The sequence below is a fragment of the Carassius gibelio genome, chromosome B3 (genome assembly GCF_023724105.1).
Source record: "Carassius gibelio isolate Cgi1373 ecotype wild population from Czech Republic chromosome B3, carGib1.2-hapl.c, whole genome shotgun sequence".
NCBI classification, from domain to species: domain Eukaryota; kingdom Metazoa; phylum Chordata; class Actinopteri; order Cypriniformes; family Cyprinidae; genus Carassius; species Carassius gibelio.
In genome coordinates, this window is record NC_068398.1 from 35,715,717 (window position 1) to 35,734,342 (window position 18,626).

At 35.6% G+C, this 18,626-nt stretch overlaps 1 protein-coding gene and 1 long non-coding RNA gene across 7 annotated transcripts in view; one reads left to right on the top strand and one right to left on the bottom strand.

The window, feature by feature from the left end:
- LOC127953394 (zinc finger protein 501-like) overlaps positions 1-18,626 on the top strand; it is a 485,311-nt gene that overhangs the window by 157,344 nt on the left and 309,341 nt on the right. The gene's annotated exons all lie outside the window — the stretch shown is intronic.
- Positions 6,084-18,383, bottom strand: LOC127953474 (uncharacterized). Of its 5 annotated transcripts, none has more exons than XR_008153222.1 (11): positions 17,631-18,383; positions 16,356-16,427; positions 15,352-15,424; positions 13,202-13,276; positions 11,156-11,227; positions 10,150-10,222; positions 8,023-8,166; positions 7,842-7,922; positions 7,715-7,762; positions 7,551-7,592; positions 6,084-7,406 (listed from the first exon to the last, which is right to left on the bottom strand). It is a non-coding gene; the product is annotated as an uncharacterized LOC127953474 (long non-coding RNA). The 5 variants fall into 5 exon arrangements; XR_008153221.1 differs by having other exon boundaries at positions 7,715-7,759; positions 17,631-18,382; XR_008153224.1 differs by lacking the exons at positions 13,202-13,276; positions 15,352-15,424; positions 16,356-16,427 and having other exon boundaries at positions 7,715-7,759; positions 17,631-18,380.

Genomic DNA, 18,626 nt, shown 5'->3' on the forward strand with positions numbered 1-18,626 from the left:
CTAATAGTGAGAAAAGCTCAGAAAACTGATAATGTAGATGCGTACTCTCCAAGCATAACAGCCAATCACCTCTCCAAATTAATGCATATATCTACATTTTTGTGACATTGGTTTAACTTTGCTTTTTGTACAATAAAAACAAAATGGCTATGGAAAAAAGAAAGATTTTGCCCCCCCTAAATAATACAACAAAATGAGTGCTAATATTGTATTCAGTGATCTGGAACCAATACACATGTTGACTTCTCAAAAAATTTGTTTTATGGGTTTCACTTTAAATACCTCCCTTCCCCAAGAAACCTACAAGAACGTACATGTGAAGTAAGATTTAAACCAGTGGAATGTGGTGAATTATGATTAATAGTGTCAGCAGCTGCAGACAATCTATCAGAAAGAGAAATGACGATTTGGACTAAGCTCTTATGCTCCATAGAGCTTCTGTAACAGACAGCAGGGCAGTTTTGTTTGAGTGGCCCTCAACCGGTTTGGGTCGGTCTGGTGCTGATGGAGAAAAAGCAAGCACTGGTGTGGACAAAAGAGAACAGCCATTGTCTAGACATGTACATAGAGTGGAGAATAAGGGATTCGTGGCAATATTCACATTTAATGATGCAAATTGGGTGTAAGAAGGAAGGGAGGATGACAGGACAGAGGAGGAAAGGAAAAAGATAAGAAACAGTGGCACAACCAAATTTACACTGACCATTTCAAGCTGAGTTTATAATATCGCAGATGTTTGAAGGCATCATCAGATATTCTGGAGATATTCTTATATATGTGTATAGCACACATCTAGTGTTTCAAATGGGTGTACAATTTCTGACATTTTTTTTTTTTATGGGAAATTTTTCTGGGCAGTTTTGGAAATATTCCAAGTTGGAAAATTACCAGGGAATTTGGGGAAATAAATTAGAAATCTGGGGAAGTTTATAAAACTATATTGTCAAGGTGAGAAAGAGGCGAAGACTCAAATGCAGGCAGAATGGTCCTTTTAGAATCAGAATCAGAATGAGCTTTATTGCCAGGTATGTTCACACATACAAGGAATTTGCTTTCGTGACAGAAGCTCCACAGTGCAACATAATGACAGTGAAAGAACAAAAAACACAAGATGTAATAAAAAATAAAAATACAAATAGGTAGATAAGGAACAAAAATATACCAATTGAAAATGTATGGCAGGTATATTACAATGAGCTTTATGTATGTACAGGTATATTATGTGCAAAAAATTTAAGTGTACGCCAAGTATGTGTGTTAGATAAATAAGTGTATGTACAGTTGCAATCAAAATTACTCAACCCCCCAGAGACTGCAGTACTTTACAAATACAAGCTTTTGTGAAGATCCAGGATAAAATAAAAATTGCATCTATAACAGTTCACTGGCATATTAAAAGTGATATTGTCAATATATAATGTAATACTTTTGAGTTATAATATTTTTTAATAATACTGCTATGTCATAATTATTCAACCCCTATTCTACATTGCTGTTTTTAAATCACTTATTTTCATGGTGGGAAATAAAACAGTCACAAAACACAATTAAGCTTTTAGAAACTCTATTAAAAACAGGATTAGCTTGAGCTGTTACATATACAGTTAGCCCATGCATGTGTTGAAGTCGAGTAACAAATATGTCAACAGAGATCTCACAAAAGCTTACAGAGAATAAATATCATAGTACTTTAGAAAGGCTAAGGCTATATGAAGATTTCCAAGACATTGAAAGTTCCTAGAGACACAGCTCTCAGCCTTATTCCTTAGCTTAAAGTGTGTTTTACCAGAAAACCTTTGAGGCTGTGGAAGATAAAGCACAATATCATAAAATGTTTAATCAGAGCAACTGAGAAAAATCTGCAATGTTAAGCCAAAGACTTGCAAGATGACCCGATGAAAGGAGGAAAACCATTTCAAAGCAGTGTGTAAGAAGATCACTAGACAAGTATTGCCTTTATGTTGAGACATCTTGCAGAATACCAGTCTTGATCAAGAAGAACAAAGGACAACTTGAACTTGATAAAATTCATTTGTGTAGACTTGTGGAGCTCCACATGTTATATGGAGTGATATGACCAAACTGGAACTTTTTGGACCCATAGATCAGCGGTATGTCTGCTGCAAAAAAGGCAAAGCTCATAAGCAGAAGAACACCATCTCCATCCTCAAACTTGGAGGTGGATCAGTCCTGTTATGGGGTTTCTTTACTGTAGAAGGAAGTGGAAATCATGACTGTATGAATGACATCATGGATTCTTTGAGGTATCAGGCCATTTTGACAAGAATTGTGATGCCTTTGGTGCAAAGACTGAAGCTGATGATCAATGGACTTTCCTGCAGGCCAGTCATACCAAAGTACACATGTAAATTTACTAAGGCTTGGTTCAGGGATCAGTCATAGAATGTACCTGAGTGACCTGTTCAGTCTCCAGGCTTAATTCTCATTTCAAATATCTGGTTGAATTTGAAGAAAGCAGTGGCAATGTGAAAACCAACGATTATAAGTGATCTGAAAGCTTTTTCAGGCGTGGAATGGGCCAAGACTGTAGTAGAGAGGTGACAGAAGCTTCTAAACACTTACAGACAGCATTTATTGGTGATTTTAAAGAATAAAAGATTCTGCACAAAGGGGGTTGAATAATTTTGAACATGAATGTTTAGAGCCAGTTCGAATGTTATCATGATTCATCAATGTATAAAGTATAATAACTAGCATCTAATTAGTATTTACACTTAGCCTGTTGCAAAGAACTGCTACTTTTACATGGTAAATAGAATATATCATGATTTTCACTGTACATTTTTCTGTAAATAGCATCTAGTGCACATAGCCTACTGTAAATAGGATCTATCACTAAGAAAGTATGTCAGTTCCACTTAGTGTAGTAATCACTGCTGTATTTTTCTTACACTATTGGCAGATCATTTGTAAAATAAGAAAAATGCACTTAAAATATTATTATTAATATTATTTTCTATATACTTTTTTGCCAATGAGATACCATAAAATGATTAGCTATTAGGTCATTATTAATCTAACGTTCTGCCAGTTTTCACCTGTGATATTATAACAGGTGACAGGAAGAGATCATAAAGGCACTTTGCTCCCTATTCAGTGCTGACATGATGAATCAGTGGTTCATTGATCCAAATGGTGAACTTGACATTTTAAGTTCTCTCACCAAGGCACTGAAAGGGATCTGGGGAAATGTACAGTTTTAAAGAGCTATATAGAGAGTACAACATAGTTTCTGTGGCAAAAACCATCAAAAAATGGTTTACTGATTCTGCTCTCTTAGGAAAGATGATATTTAACACTAATTTCTTAAAAAAAAATTTTTTAAACAAGTGGTGTGATATCTCAAATGTTTATCCAATGCATTATTTCTGCCATCTCTGATCCCTCCAATCCAGGCTCCTCCATATATTATTATGTTAATGAGGAACTGAAAGAGAAACAGGCTCACAGAGAAGGTTGGATATGGGAATATTGAAGCCGAGTCTAATGTTAAAAAGAAGCTCATATTCAATAAGTGATTTATACACAATCATTAAATGTCCTTTTACTCATACAGTATTTCAATTTCCTCAGTAAACCTTGGTTTTGGTGATATCATGATCGAAGGCATGGACCTCTGTCCAAGCTGTGAGAAAATTAACACAGATAAAGTACTGCCCAGATTTTGAGATTATTAAACATCCCACCATTTTCTAAGAAAACAGTTAGAATAAAAATATCTATACACAAAGATAATAATTATAATATGCAGTGTCTGTTATTACCACACACACACACACACACACACATACTTGTTTGGGGTGCCTCGTGGGGGCACCAGTTATTTACCACATTTTGGGGACACCACTTTCCTGACATCCTAGAGACTAGATAAACACATCAAAAAATCTAAAAAAAAAAGTTTAATAAATATCTCACTTAAAATGTAATTAATTCATTAAAATAAGGGTAGGTGATAATCTGGGGACAGGTCAGGTTAACACATGTGGGGACACGGGGACAACTCCTTATATGGGCATTAACGGAAGTCCCATCTGGGGACAAAACCCTGACCAACTAGTGTATGAGTAAGTACACATGGATGTCCAATCTGGGGACAAACCAGTGTAATCTACAGACAAAGAAAGGTCATAATATGGCCAGCTGGCCAATTCATAATGGTATTTCTGGAAGTTATATTGGTTTGTTAAAAATAGGGTGGTTTAATAAGTTAGTTCATCTTAACTTCAAAAATGAACTTGAACAACATGCAATCTTCAACTGCAAGCCATTTCAGTCCACTAAGACTACCACAATCATATACTGCATTTAACTCATTCTTACACAATTTAGTTGCTAAATTTACTGATTATTATGACCCATGAGAGACATTCATTGAATGTGATTTAGCTGCTCTTATCAAAGTCAATCTAATATACATTATAAAGCCCTTTAAAATAAAGTTGTCACAGAGTGCTTTTACAAACACCCACCCTAAACCTGACAGAGCACACAATAAGTAAATACACACAAATTTTTTTTTTTAAATTACCATACCAATTAAACGTATACATGGTAAGCTTACTTTTAAAAGTATGTATTATGTTTGAGGTAAAGTTAAGTATCCTGTAGTTAACCAGTAATAACACATTCTGAAAGGTTAGATCAGAGCTACAATTCTTAAATTGTCTAAAATTATGAACGTTATCAGTGGAATGTTTTGTTTTTTTTTGTCTGGTTTTGAAATGCTCTAAGAATTTAATCTTTAAATCATTAAAAGAAATCCAAGAGAAATAAAAACGACCTTGATACAAATTGAATCTACAGCCAAATTTAATCAGTACAGTATGGGTTCAGTGCTTGCCATCAGATATTACAACATATAGTTTTTATGATGCGTTTCGTCTAATGTGCCATCAGAAAATAAATTAATCAATTTACAATTAAAATGTGAAACGTAAAGGGGCCTGAATAAAGGGATTGAATACTATAGACACTCACGCTGTCGTATGGCTACTGTACAGTAAAACTAATCTACGCAATTATAAAAAACATTTACACCAACTCCTTATCACTTGACACAGCATTAAAAACAAGGAAGTCTAAGCACCAAATTTACAACCAACATCAAGCCGTTTTAACTCTTTCAAAACTTAAGTTACATTATAATGTTTCAACTACGGTATTGAGTAGGGCTGCACGATGTGTCGTTTAAGCATCGATATCGCGATGTACAAATTCGCGATAGTCACGTCGCAGGATGTGCGATGTAGGCTGTCGTAGTTGATCCGTTATTCATTAACTGTACGGGCAGCTGCTCCCCGGCCCTTGACGAATTTGATTCGCGGATTAATTGCACAGTTTAAGTCCTAGCAGTTTAACAGAGCGCATAAGAACGAGCAGAGAGAGAGAAAGAGCACGAGAGAGAGAGAGAGAGAGAGAGAGAAAGAGCACGAGAGAGAGAGAGAGAGAGAGAGAGAGAGAGAGAGAGAGAGAGAGAGAGAGCCCAGCCACGCGCTCACGCCCACCTTCACAGTCTTCAAACAACACAAGCGCTGTCTTGCTCTCTCCCTCGCGCAAATTTATCAAAATCAAAAAACGATGTCGAAAAAATAAATTATAATTCTGTGATGACGTGTTCGGTGTTGTCAAATCTTGTTTATTAAATTAATAGCAGTAACTGCACAATAAGTAGCCTACATTCAATACAAACACAGATGGTACAGACATCAGCATTTAGCTTTTGTTTTTTAATTGGGTTGAAACTACAGAGAACTGGCCCTAAATAAAAGATTAACTGTAACCATGTGAAATTAAAGGCATTAACTGCATAGTTCTACAGTCCAAACAACACAATCAACACACATTCAAAAAGATGTTTCTTGATCAGCATTCAGTATTTTAGTTTTTAAATTTGGTTTTAAGTAAAAAAAAAAAGGTCTTTACCAGTGAGACTAAATAAAAGTATGCTATATAAATACATTTTCCAAAATGTTAAAATCAAATAATGTTTGTGCGAATAAAACAAAGATGCAAAGGGTTTCATTCATCCAATAATAATAAAAAAATAAATAGGATAATGATTCACATCTATATTTTTTTTACTTGAGCCAGTGAAAAATAAATAACTTGTTGACTCAAGTAAAAAAAATTTAGATGTGAATCATTACCCTAAAATATTTTAATTAGATGAAATACTTTTTTTCAGTGTGCTACAGCAGATGATTTTTAAATTAAATTAAGTCTATTTTAGGGTAAAATAAAAATAATCATCCTAATTCAGAACTGAAGTTTATTTCTGGCTTTTCAAACATGAATGCAAGTTCTAATAATAATAATAAAAAGTAAAATAAATAAATAAAAAATAATTCTGTTTTGTCACAGTTTAGTCCGTTTCGTTTCTCATCCAACACGTGAGAAGTTGAGCTGAACATCTCTTCACGGTCTACTCGTGTTCAGGGCACGGACAGATACGCTCGCGCAGCTTCAGTGTGCAGGAAAGGCTCTTATTTGTGCGGCAGTACAACAGCGGCTGTTCACTTCCTGCCATCTGTGCCTCAGACATGAAGCTCTGCATTTCCGGTACTGATCGGCTGCCTGTGTCCTGCGCACAGATTTCGAAATACTCTTCCACACAAATTACATAGCAAACGATTACAATGTAGTCTGTGCACGCGAGCGCACTTCCGGAATAATCTGCCGGAAAAACACCAAAAACGGGCGATTGCGTATTTTAAGCAAAAACCGGCCGGTTCCGATTAATGGCCGGTCAACCGGTGCATCCCTACTGTGAAGTAACATTACCAAACAATGAACAGCTGTGTTTAAGATAACTAAGATAAACAAAGATTAAAAAATATAGTAACACAAGTATTGCTCATGGTAAGTTCATGTTAGTTAATGTTAACAATTCAAACCATATCCTAAAGTTACAAACAAATAATTTACTCTAATTTAAACAATACTCTGATGTTTAAATCATTTAAAATGAGAATGTATGTGTGCTCATGCCATTTTTGTTTGTAAGAAAAAATTAGATTAGATATCATATCGCAATATATATCGCAGAAAAATAAGATATCGCAATGTCCTTTTTTCCCCCAATATCGTGCAGCCCTAGTATTGAGACCAAAAAAAAAATATTATAATTCAACTAAAACGCAAAAACGGAATCAACAACCAAAATCAACCTTACTTTTTAGTGGTCTTTCTCTCATATGCTGTGATTCTGTTTTTTATATAATACTTCACCGCCTGCCAGTCTCGTTCACCGAGGGCTTTGGGGGCTGCTGTAATGCATGCAACACAGTCGACTTTTCCAGGAGTAACTCCCGAGTGAATAAATTTCATCATTGTCTCTTCTACAGCCGCAATCTCCACCTCACTCCACTTTCTCTTCCTAGGAACTAATGACAAGAAAATTACATTAATTGCACTGCATGTGTTGTAGGTGCAAGACTGGATTATTTTTATACTACTGTATTCTTTATGATGTTGTTGACTTTTTATAAATAAAGTAAATAAAAACTATTACAGGACAGGTTCCTTACCTGATGTTACTTTCATGACCTCCCGTGTCTTCTCTGGAGATCCTTTAGAAACACAATCATATACATTTCTAAATCAAACTACTAATTACTGATAGGCTGTTTGGGGGGGAATTCTTGATATTCTAATTGCTTTAAACATTTAACTGCCTGTTCATACATCTTACCTTCATTCATGTTTACTGGCCTGCTGCTATTCACTCCTGAAGTGCCTGCTTGAAGGCATGATTTAATTATTATTTAACTAAATGGAAATTACAAACATCTTAAAAAAATGTGTTTACAAATCTTTACCTGTCTCACTTGACGTCACGTCATGAGAATGATCTGACAGTTCTGTTTCACTCTCTATCCCAGGATCAGGCTCAACGCACTCTGAAATATAGTCTTCGTATTCAGAGATATGCACAGATTCTTCCAAAGTCACTAGGACACGCTTGACAGGTAGTTTAAACTCGATTAACAGGTTACATACCCTGTTAATAGTGTTCCCTCGGGTAATCTGTAATATTTCCTGTGGATACGAATATCATGTCCCAGGAAATCAGCAAGTTGGTCCATTTCGGTGTTGTTCATGTTAAGAACCCTAACCCTAGTCCATGTTGATTTGGAAGGCAACCTGTAATCAGACAAATATAAAGGTCTTGAGAATTCTACACAAATTATATTTTGCATATAATGCAATCCCCACTTAAACAAGGTGTCCCCATAAAGACAGTTAAAATACAGGTCAATGCATGTCCCCAGAAGGTATCAAATATCATCACTTGTTCGTTCTATCCTCAATTTACACATGAGCACAACAGCAGAAATAATAGCCTACAATTTGATGTTGGCCGAGCATGAGTTGGGGCAATTTCTTGTAATTCTCATCATGACATTACGATAAATAATCTTACTGTGGTTTTGTCTCTTACAGAGAGATCATTAGAGACATATTGGTTTAACGTTTAGACATTAGACAGTTGTATGCAGAGCAGTACACAATCAAAATATTTCTTGGTGAGTCGTATACCTTTTAAATAGTGTTGTCACGGTACCCAAATTTCAGTATTTGATACCGATACCAGTGAAAATCCATGGTTCTCAGTACCAAAGCAAAATACAAAAATATGCCAATTAAAAAAATATATATATTAATAAAATAATAAAAATAAAACCAATGCCATTCTTTATACTTATTTACAATTGTGTTTAAAATTTTTCTACAGGTTATACAATTATGAAAAACAGTAAATAAGTTTCACCCAAATTTAATTTGTCTTTTAATTTATGAAATTTAAACATTTTATTTTTGGTAAATAAAGGGGATTTGCTATTAAAATTAAAACATGGAAGAAATAGTGATTTATTTCTTAAAAAAATAAAGTTTAAAAAAATTTTAACAGTAGTAGCAGTATCACATACATTTTACTAAATAATAGTAATATTTAGTAGCACAATGTCTTTATGTAAAAATTAACTTTTAGGCCTAATGAATGCATATTTGTCATTTTAACTGAACTTAAGACTGGTGGTGATGCTTAAGATATTTTTGGTCATTGAGGGTTTCTGTAAGAAAAATAGTAATAGATCATAATTATTATTAAAGGATAATTTTACTATCATACTAATGTATATACAATGCACTATGAATTGATGAGCTGCTGGGTTCATGAATATTAATCACGTTGTCTGCGTTCGGTCAAACTGATTTGCTGAAATCAAAACAGGGTCGGTGCTAGTTGAGCGTCAGCCAATGAAATTGCCATTTGCACATTAGCTCCGCCAACTACCGGAGAAACCGGTAGGTCTTCTGCTTGTTCGAAAATGAATAATTGTAAATGAACTCCATTATTTTGACAGGAGAAGACAACAAAGAATAGTTTACATATAGCGTGTCGATTCAGCGTGGTAAGACTCTCGCGCTCTCTCTCTTTGCATGTGTGAGAAACAGCGCTATCAGTAAAGCGATGGTGAGTCGTGCGCCTTCACACAGAGTTTACAGAGCATCAAATACAGGTGCGCTGTGCGTCCATTGAGATGAACTAAAAAATTCAGATCGCTTGATGGAGAGAGAACTCTGAAGCTCAGATGCTGAAATTAATACAAGCGTCATGCGCTTCAGTCCATGTAGTAAACAAACCTGCACGTCTCTGCCATTCATTGATTCACACAGAGACGCGCAGAACACGGATTTTTTTGCGGCTTAACATTTACAGATACTGGTCCATACGGAGATTTGATTTGATTAATTTACGCTAACTTTGACAAATTCCATGACTGTCCATATTAAAATGTAAGTTTCATTTTCATGACTGGATTTTGAGATTCCATCCTCGTTTTCTGCTTCACGGAAATCATAGCGCTGAACCGGGTTTGAACGAGACCTCGGTACTACCAATACTTAAAGAAACCTGGTACAGTCACATTTTTAAAAATTTTGTACCGGCTTGGTACCAAAGTACCGGGTCTTTTGACAACACTACTTTTAAACCCTGTCACAGTTAAATGTGATCTTCAGACCACAAACTTTCAAGAATAGGGAGTTAAAAAGGTAGATATTTTATGTAACCCTAATGGACAGACTTTGGACAGGCAAGTAATTAATGTTGTTACTTACAAATACACTCCGTTCTTTCCAGTGGTGGTACACATTCGCTGGTTGGAGATGCATGGTCAATTTCTGACCATACCTGTAATAAAAAATAATTATCATTTGAGGCTATGAAATTACAAAACAGATAAGGCACTTTATTGAGACTGAATAACAGTATTACAAAACAAAAACAAGGGGAAACAACACTTTTCCTTTTGCTTGGAATTATTAGGGCCAACATATTTTATTGTTTTTGCTCTGTACACAAGCACAGTGGATTTAAAATAAAGACCTGAGGTTATTAGCAACTTCTGTTTAGAGAATGTTTCTATCCATCTTTTATGGACAGTGTATGAGGGTAGCCATTTTAAATACATGGTCTCCAAATTTCAGCGGACAAAGTAATTAGACGAACAATATTTTAGGATTTATAATGATTTTTACTGACGGATGTACCCAATGAACTATATAGGAAAACTGCTACGGTGCACCTTATAGTTTGCAAAAAACAGTAGGAGGATCATAATAGTTTTTAGTTGTATAAATAAACAAAAATTGTATCAGCAAGAAATTACATACGAGTTCCAATGGTTATCCTTAAGAGGACTAGGATTCCATCCTCACTAAGCCAAAGTGTCCCCATAAGGACAGTTAAAATACAGGTCAATGTCCCCAAAAGCTATCATAAATACTCATTACTACCTATTAGGTTTAAGTGCCAACCAAACTTTCAGGATTGTTTAGAGGGCGTTTGTATCCATCATTTGTGTTAAGTTGTTTAAAATATAGAAACCGATATAATTATATTACAATTTGTCATTCATAAATGTAAATACGTTTCGTAAATGTGCGCAAAAAATCCAGTATGCCCTAAAAGGGTTGGGACAAAGCCTGTAATAATGCCATCCTCGCATCGTTCTGTCAAACACATTCTGATCAACATTGTTGCTGGGAAATAATTACTATAATATAATGTATAATGTGCAGCTCTGAAACTAAATGGTTATAAAAAAAAAACCTGTCTTATTACCTGTGTGTCTGTTGGTGAGGGTATCACAGAATCTTCTGCTGTTTAAGTGACTGGATGTGATTCTGGGCCCAGCTAAAAATCAAAAAAAAAAAAAAAAAATCAATGCTACAGAAAGTGTAGAATGATTTTTTAACTAAAGTACATACAGGTCCTCCTCAAAAAATTTGCATATTGTGATAAGTTCATTATTTTCCATAATGTAATGATAAAAATTAAACTTTCATATATTTTAGATTCATTGCACACCAACTGAAATATTTCAGGTCTTTTATTGTTTTAATACTGATGATTTTGGCATACAGCTCATGAAAACCCCAAATTCCTATCTAAAAAAATTAACATATCAAGAAAAGGTTCTCTAAATGAGCTATTAACCTAATCATCTGAATCAACTAATTAACTCTAAACACCTGCAAAAGATTCCTGAGGCTTTTAAAAACTCCCAGCCTGGTTCATTACTCAAAACCGCAATCAGGGGTAAGACTGCCGACCTGACTGCTGTCCAGAAGGCCATCATTGACACCCTCAAGCGAGAGGGTAAGACACAGAAAGAGATTTCTGAACAAATAGGCTGTTCCCAGAGTGCTGTATCAAGGCACCTCAGTGGGAAGTCTGTGGGAAGGAAAAAGTGTGGCAAAAAACGCTGCACAACGAGAAGAGGTGACCGGACCCTGAGGAAGATTGTGGAGAAGGACCGATTCCAGACCTTGGGGGACCTGCGGAAACAGTGGACTGAGTCTGGAGTAGAAACATCCAGAGCCACCGTGCACAGGCGTGTGCAGGAAATGGGCTACAGAGAAGCAGCACTGGACTGTTGCTCAGTGGTCCAAACTAGTTTTTTCGGATCAAAGCAAAGTTTGCATGTCATTCGGAAATCAAGGTGCCAGAGTCTGGAGGAAGACTGGGGAGAAGGAAATGCCTAAATGCCTGAAGTCCAGTGTCAAGTACCCACAGTCAGTGATGGTCTGGGGTGCCATGTCAGCTGCTGGTGTTGGTCCACTGTGTTTTATCAAGGGCAGGGTCAATGCAGCTAGCTATCAGGAGATTGGAGCACTTCATGCTTTCATCTGCTGAAAAGCTTTATGGAGATGAAGATTTTGTTTTTCAGCATGACCTGGCACCTGCTCACAGTGCCAAAACCACTGGTAAATGGTTTACTGACCATGGTATTACTGTGCTCAATTGGCCTGCCAACTCTCCTGACCTGAACCCCATAGAGAATCTGTGGGATATTGTGAAGAGAAAGTTGAGAGACGCAAGACCCAACACTCTGGATGAGCTTAAGGCCGCTATCGAAGCATCCTGGGCCTCCATAACACCTCAGCAGTGCCACAGGCTGATTGCCTCCATGCCACGCCGCATTGAAGCAGTCATTTCTGCAAAAGGATTCCCCACCATGTATTGAGTGCATAACTGAACATAATTATTTGAAGGTTGACTTTTTGTATTAAAAACACTTTTCTTTTATTGGTCGGATGAAATATGCTAATTTTTTGAGATAGGAATTTGGGGTTTTCATGAGCTGTATGCCAAAATCATCAGTATCAAAACAATAAAAGACCTGAAATATTTCAGTTGGTGTGCAATGAATTTAAAATATATGAAAGTTTATTTTTTATCATTACATTATGGAAAATAATGAACTTATCACAATATGCTACATTTTTTAGAAGGACCTGTACAATTGTAAACTGCAAAAAAAAAAAAAAAATGTTTTTTTAAAAGTGATCATTTTTGTTATGTACATGCAATGATTTTCTGTTCTCTACATTTATAATTAGTAGTCACTTCTCTAAAGTAATGATCCAATTTATTTGAATTGCGATGTGATTGTATTAGAATTTAGACATGGACCAGAACAGATTAATAATCTAGTTTAATATATAATTGCAAAAATGAATGCAAGTTATGAAGTATGAATGGGTCTTAAGTATCAAACAAACATTGAAAGAGTTGCCTTTTAAACTGTTACAAAAATCAGTCAAGATAAACTTAATGAACTCTCCAAACTTTTATGAACTGTGGCCATCATCTATACTTTCTTACCTTGGAATAGGAGTGGGACACATTCCCATCTTCTGCAGAGCTGGAATCTGTGTCCATGTTGTGAAGGAAGGCAACCTGTAATCAGTCAAACATGACAAATATAAAGGTCTTGAGAATTCTACACAAATTATATTATGCATATAATGCAATCCCCACTTAAACAAGGTGTCCCCATAAAGACAGTTAAAATACAGGTCAATGTCCCCAGAAGGTTTCATGGAAATAATGCAATCCCCACTTAAACAAGGTGTCCCCATAAAGACAGTTAAAATACAGGTCAATGCATGTCCCCAGAAGGTATCAAATATCATCACTTGTTCGTTCTATCCTCAATTTACACATGAGCACAACAGCAGAAATAATAGCCTACAATTTGATGTTGGCCGAGCATGAGTTGGGGCAATTTCTTGTAATTCTCATCATGACATTACGATAAATAATCTTACTGTGGTTTTGTCTCTTACAGAGAGATCATTAGAGACATATTGGTTTAACGTTTAGACATTAGACAGTTGTATGCAGAGCAGTACACAATCAAAATATTTCTTGGTGAGTCGTATACCTTTTAAATAGTGTTGTCACGGTACCCAAATTTCAGTATTCGATACCGATACCAGTGAAAATCCATGGTTCTCGGTACCAAAGCAAAACACAAAAATATGCCAATTAAAAAAATATATATATTAATAAAATAATAAAAATAAAACCAATGCCATTCTTTATACTTATTTACAATTGTGTTTAAAATTTTTCTACAGGTTATATAATTATGAAAAACAGTAAATAAGTTTCACCCAAATTTAATTTGTCTTTTAATTTATGAAATTTAAACATTTTATTTTTGGTAAATAAAGGGGATTTGCTATTAAAATTAAAACATGGAAGAAATATTGTGATTTATTTCTTAAAAAAATAAAGTTTAAAAAATTTTAACAGTAGTAGCAGTATCACATACATTTTACTAAATAATAGTAATATTTAGTAGCACAATGCCTTTATGTAAAAATTAACTTTTAGGCCTAATGAATGCATATTTGTCATTTTAACTGAACTTAAGACTGGTGGTGATGCTTAAGATATTTTTGGTCATTGAGGGTTTCTGTAAGAAAAATAGTAATAGATCATAATTATTATTAAAGGATAATTTTACTATCATACTAATGTATATACAATGCACTATGAATTGATGAGCTGCTGGGTTCATGAATATTAATCACGTTGTCTGCGTTCGGTCAAACTGATTTGCTGAAATCAAAACAGGGTCGGTGCTAGTTGAGCGTCAGCCAATGAAATTGCCATTTGCACATTAGCTCCGCCAACTACCGGAGAAACCGGTAGGTCTTCTGCTTGTTCGAAAATGAATAATTGTAAATGAACTCCATTATTTTGACAGGAGAAGACAACAAAGAATAGTTTACATATAAGGTGTTGTTTAAGCGTGGTAAGACTCTCGCTCTCTCTCTCTTTGCATGTGTGAGAAACAGCGCTATCAGTAAAGCGACGGTGAGTCGTGCGCCTTCACACAGAGTTTACAGAGCATCAAATACAGGTGCGCTGTGCGTCCATTGAGATGAACTGAAAAGTTCAGATCGCTTGATGGAGAGAGAACTCTGAAGCTCAGATGCTGAAATTAATACAAGCGTCATGCGCTTCAGTCCATGTAGTAAACAAACCTGCACGTCTCTGCCATTCATTGATTCACACAGAGACGCGCAGAACACGGATTTTTTTGCGGCTTAACATTTACAGATACTGGTCCATACGGAGATTTGATTTGATTAATTTACGCTAACTTTGACAAATTCCATGACTGTCCATATTAAAATGTAAGTTTCATTTTCATGACTGGATTTTGAGATTCCATCCTCGTTTTCTGCTTCACGGAAATCATAGCGCTGAACCGGGTTTGAACGAGACCTCGGTACTACCAATACTTAAAGAAACCTGGTACAGTCACATTTTTAAAAATTTTGTACCGACTTGGTACCAAAGTACCGGGTCTTTTGACAACACTACTTTTAAACCCTGTCACAGTTAAATGTGATCTTCAGACCACAAACTTTCAAGAATAGGGAGTTAAAAAGGTAGATATTTTATGTAACCCTAATGGACAGACTTTGGACAGGCAAGTAATTAATGTTGTTACTTACAAATACACTCCGTTCTTTCCAGTGGTGGTACACATTCGCTGGTTGGAGATGCATGGTCAATTTCTGACCATACCTGTAATAAAAAATAATTATCATTTGAGGCTATGAAATTACAAAACAGATAAGGCACTTTATTGAGACTGAATAACAGTATTACAAAACAAAAACAAGGGGAAACAACACTTTTCCTTTTGCTTGGAATTATTAGGGCCAACATATTTTATTGTTTTTGCTCTGTACACAAGCACAGTGGATTTAAAATAAAGACCTGAGGTTATTAGCAACTTCTGTTTAGAGAATGTTTCTATCCATCTTTTATGGACAGTGTATGAGGGTAGCCATTTTAAATACATGGTCTCCAAATTTCAGCGGACAAAGTAATTAGACGAACAATATTTTAGGATTTATAATGATTTTTACTGACGGATGTACCCAATGAACTATATAGGAAAACTGCTACGGTGCACCTTATAGTTTGCAAAAAACAGTAGGAGGATCATAATAGTTTTTAGTTGTATAAATAAACAAAAATTGTATCAGCAAGAAATTACATACGAGTTCCAATGGTTATCCTTAAGAGGACTAGGATTCCATCCTCACTAAGCCAAAGTGTCCCCATAAGGACAGTTAAAATACAGGTCAATGTCCCCAAAAGCTATCATAAATACTCATTACTACCTATTAGGTTTAAGTGCCAACCAAACTTTCAGGATTGTTTAGAGGGCGTTTGTATCCATCATTTGTGTTAAGTTGTTTAAAATATAGAAACCGATATAATTATATTACAATTTGTCATTCATAAATGTAAATACGTTTCGTAAATGTGCGCAAAAAATCCAGTATGCCCTAACAGGGTTGGGACAAAGCCTGTAATAATGCCATCCTCGCATCGTTCTGTCAAACACATTCTGATCAACATTGTTGCTGGGAAATAATTACTATAATATAATGTATAATGTGCAGCTCTGAAACTAAATGGTTATAAAAAAAACCTGTCTTATTACCTGTGTGTCTGTTGGTGAGGGTATCACAGAATCTTCTGCTGTTTAAGTGACTGGATGTGATTCTGGGCCCAGCTAAAAATCAAATAAAAAAATTCAATGCTACAGAAAGTGTAGAATGATTTTTTAACTAAAGTACATACAATTATAAAATCACTGTTGTTCCCTATCCCTTAAGCCTATTAATTACAAACAGTAATGTTTAAAATCTTTTCCATCAAATATATAAATAGCAGTAGGTAAATCTTATTTTCAATTCATGCAAATCCTGGTTTACCTTACCCTGGGTGTTCCCAGGCTGCCTTGCACACAATTTGATTCACGCTGCTAAGGCAGCCTGGACACCATGGACTAAATTCTCCCCTGGAAAAGGGAACCAAATCACAGAACGGGGAGGGATCAGCAAGACAATGACTGCACGATGTGTTGTTTAAGCATCGATATCGCGATGTACGAATCCACGATAGTCACATTGCAGGATGTGCGATGTAGGCTGTCGTAGTTGAACCGTTATTCATTAACTGTACGGGCAGCTGCTCCCCGGCCCTTGACGAATGTGATTCGCGGATTAATTGCACAGTTTAACCATCATAGAGTGAAAGTTTATCAGTGACAGGACTGAAAACCACATGCAAGTTTAACAGGACATTTTCTCTCTGTCTTTCTCTCGCGAGCGCGCGCGCACTCTCTCTCTCTCGCGCACTCTCTCTCTCTCTCTCTCTCTCAAGCTCTGTCTTGCTCCCTCTCCCCCGTGCATATTAATCAATTGACATGATGGTGTCGATGTTTAAATCATTTAAAATGAGAATGTAAGTGTGCTCACCCCATTTGTTTGTAAGAAAAAAATAATCGCAATATATAAAAATCGCAGAAAAATAAAATATCACAATGTCATTTTTCCCAATATCGTGCAGCCCTAATAGGCGACACATTGAAGAAGTTTCTATGGATCCAACATGGCATCAGACACGAAATTACCTTTCGATTCAGCTTTAGATAGTGTTTTAAGTAGTTAAGAACAGAGTTTGTTTTGAAAAAAGAGCAACTGTTAAACAATTTCAGAAGCAAGCACATTTGATAGACATTCGTAGCGCCCAATAAACTGCTCTGGGCATTCGTAAACCACGCCTCAAATACGAGAAAATGAACAGGTGGTTCCCAGACCAAGTCTCGAATGAGAATTGGTCTGACGTTAGCCAGGCTAGGTTTACCTGCTGCATTTTTTAGAACAGAAAATATTTTACCCAAGTTCTGTCAACGTACAATAAAATGACTCACCATTTTATCCAAGTTTGCCAATTGCAGTAGGAGTAAGGTTCGCTGTCTTTGAAGAGCATTTCGCTTCTCAGCCGTAGATTCATACAGAGTTTCACACCGATTGTGGTGCTTTTAATTTGTCAATCCTGGCCTGCAACTGTTGAACCAAATATAACAATCAGTGTACCAGAAATTATAAAAAAAAAAAAAAAAAAAAAAAAAAAAATGCAATACTATAAAAAAAGTTGATAATTTAATTTGGATTTAAGTAACCTGGAATGGTCTATTACTTCAGACAGACTGACACTAGGGATAAGATTTTCATGTTGAAAATGAATTTCTTTTGTTCTGTACACCAGTACTTTGAAACAATATAATGAAAATACATCACAAACCTTTTAAATGTAAATATGACAGGGTGCCCACAAATAAATGCAGGTTTGGAAACCAAACTTGTCTTTGTTACGGTCATGCAGTATGGATTAGTTATTCGACTAAAGTCAGAGTTATCAAGTCAGCCTCAAACCATCATGCTCATGCTACCAACATAAGCTATGTGTATTAATCTCTTTATAGTTTAAGTAATTACCTTACTCTACTTTATAGCACTGTTTTGATGAGAAACAAAAGTCTTTCCTACTTGCATCAAAACATCATGTATCCACATTGTCTTTTGTGTAATTTCAAATTTAAAGTACAGAACATGAGAAATGCTTTAGTGTCCATACTTATGTGGGCCAATATTATGCTTGAAGTATTAATATAGCAACAAATAGATGTAGAAGTGACGTTTTTGGGCTATGCAAGAGTATAATTCAATGTTCATTTGACTTTGGAACCAGACACTGGAAACGTTGACAATCATGAATGAATAGTGCAGATCCACAGACTGACCCAGTCTGGGGCACTTATGCACTTACCTTCGAGCGCTCACTCTGCAAATTATCATGTGCAAGAACAACATCATTTGTTAGTCCTTATTTATACTTTTCACTTCCCTTACACAATAACTAATCA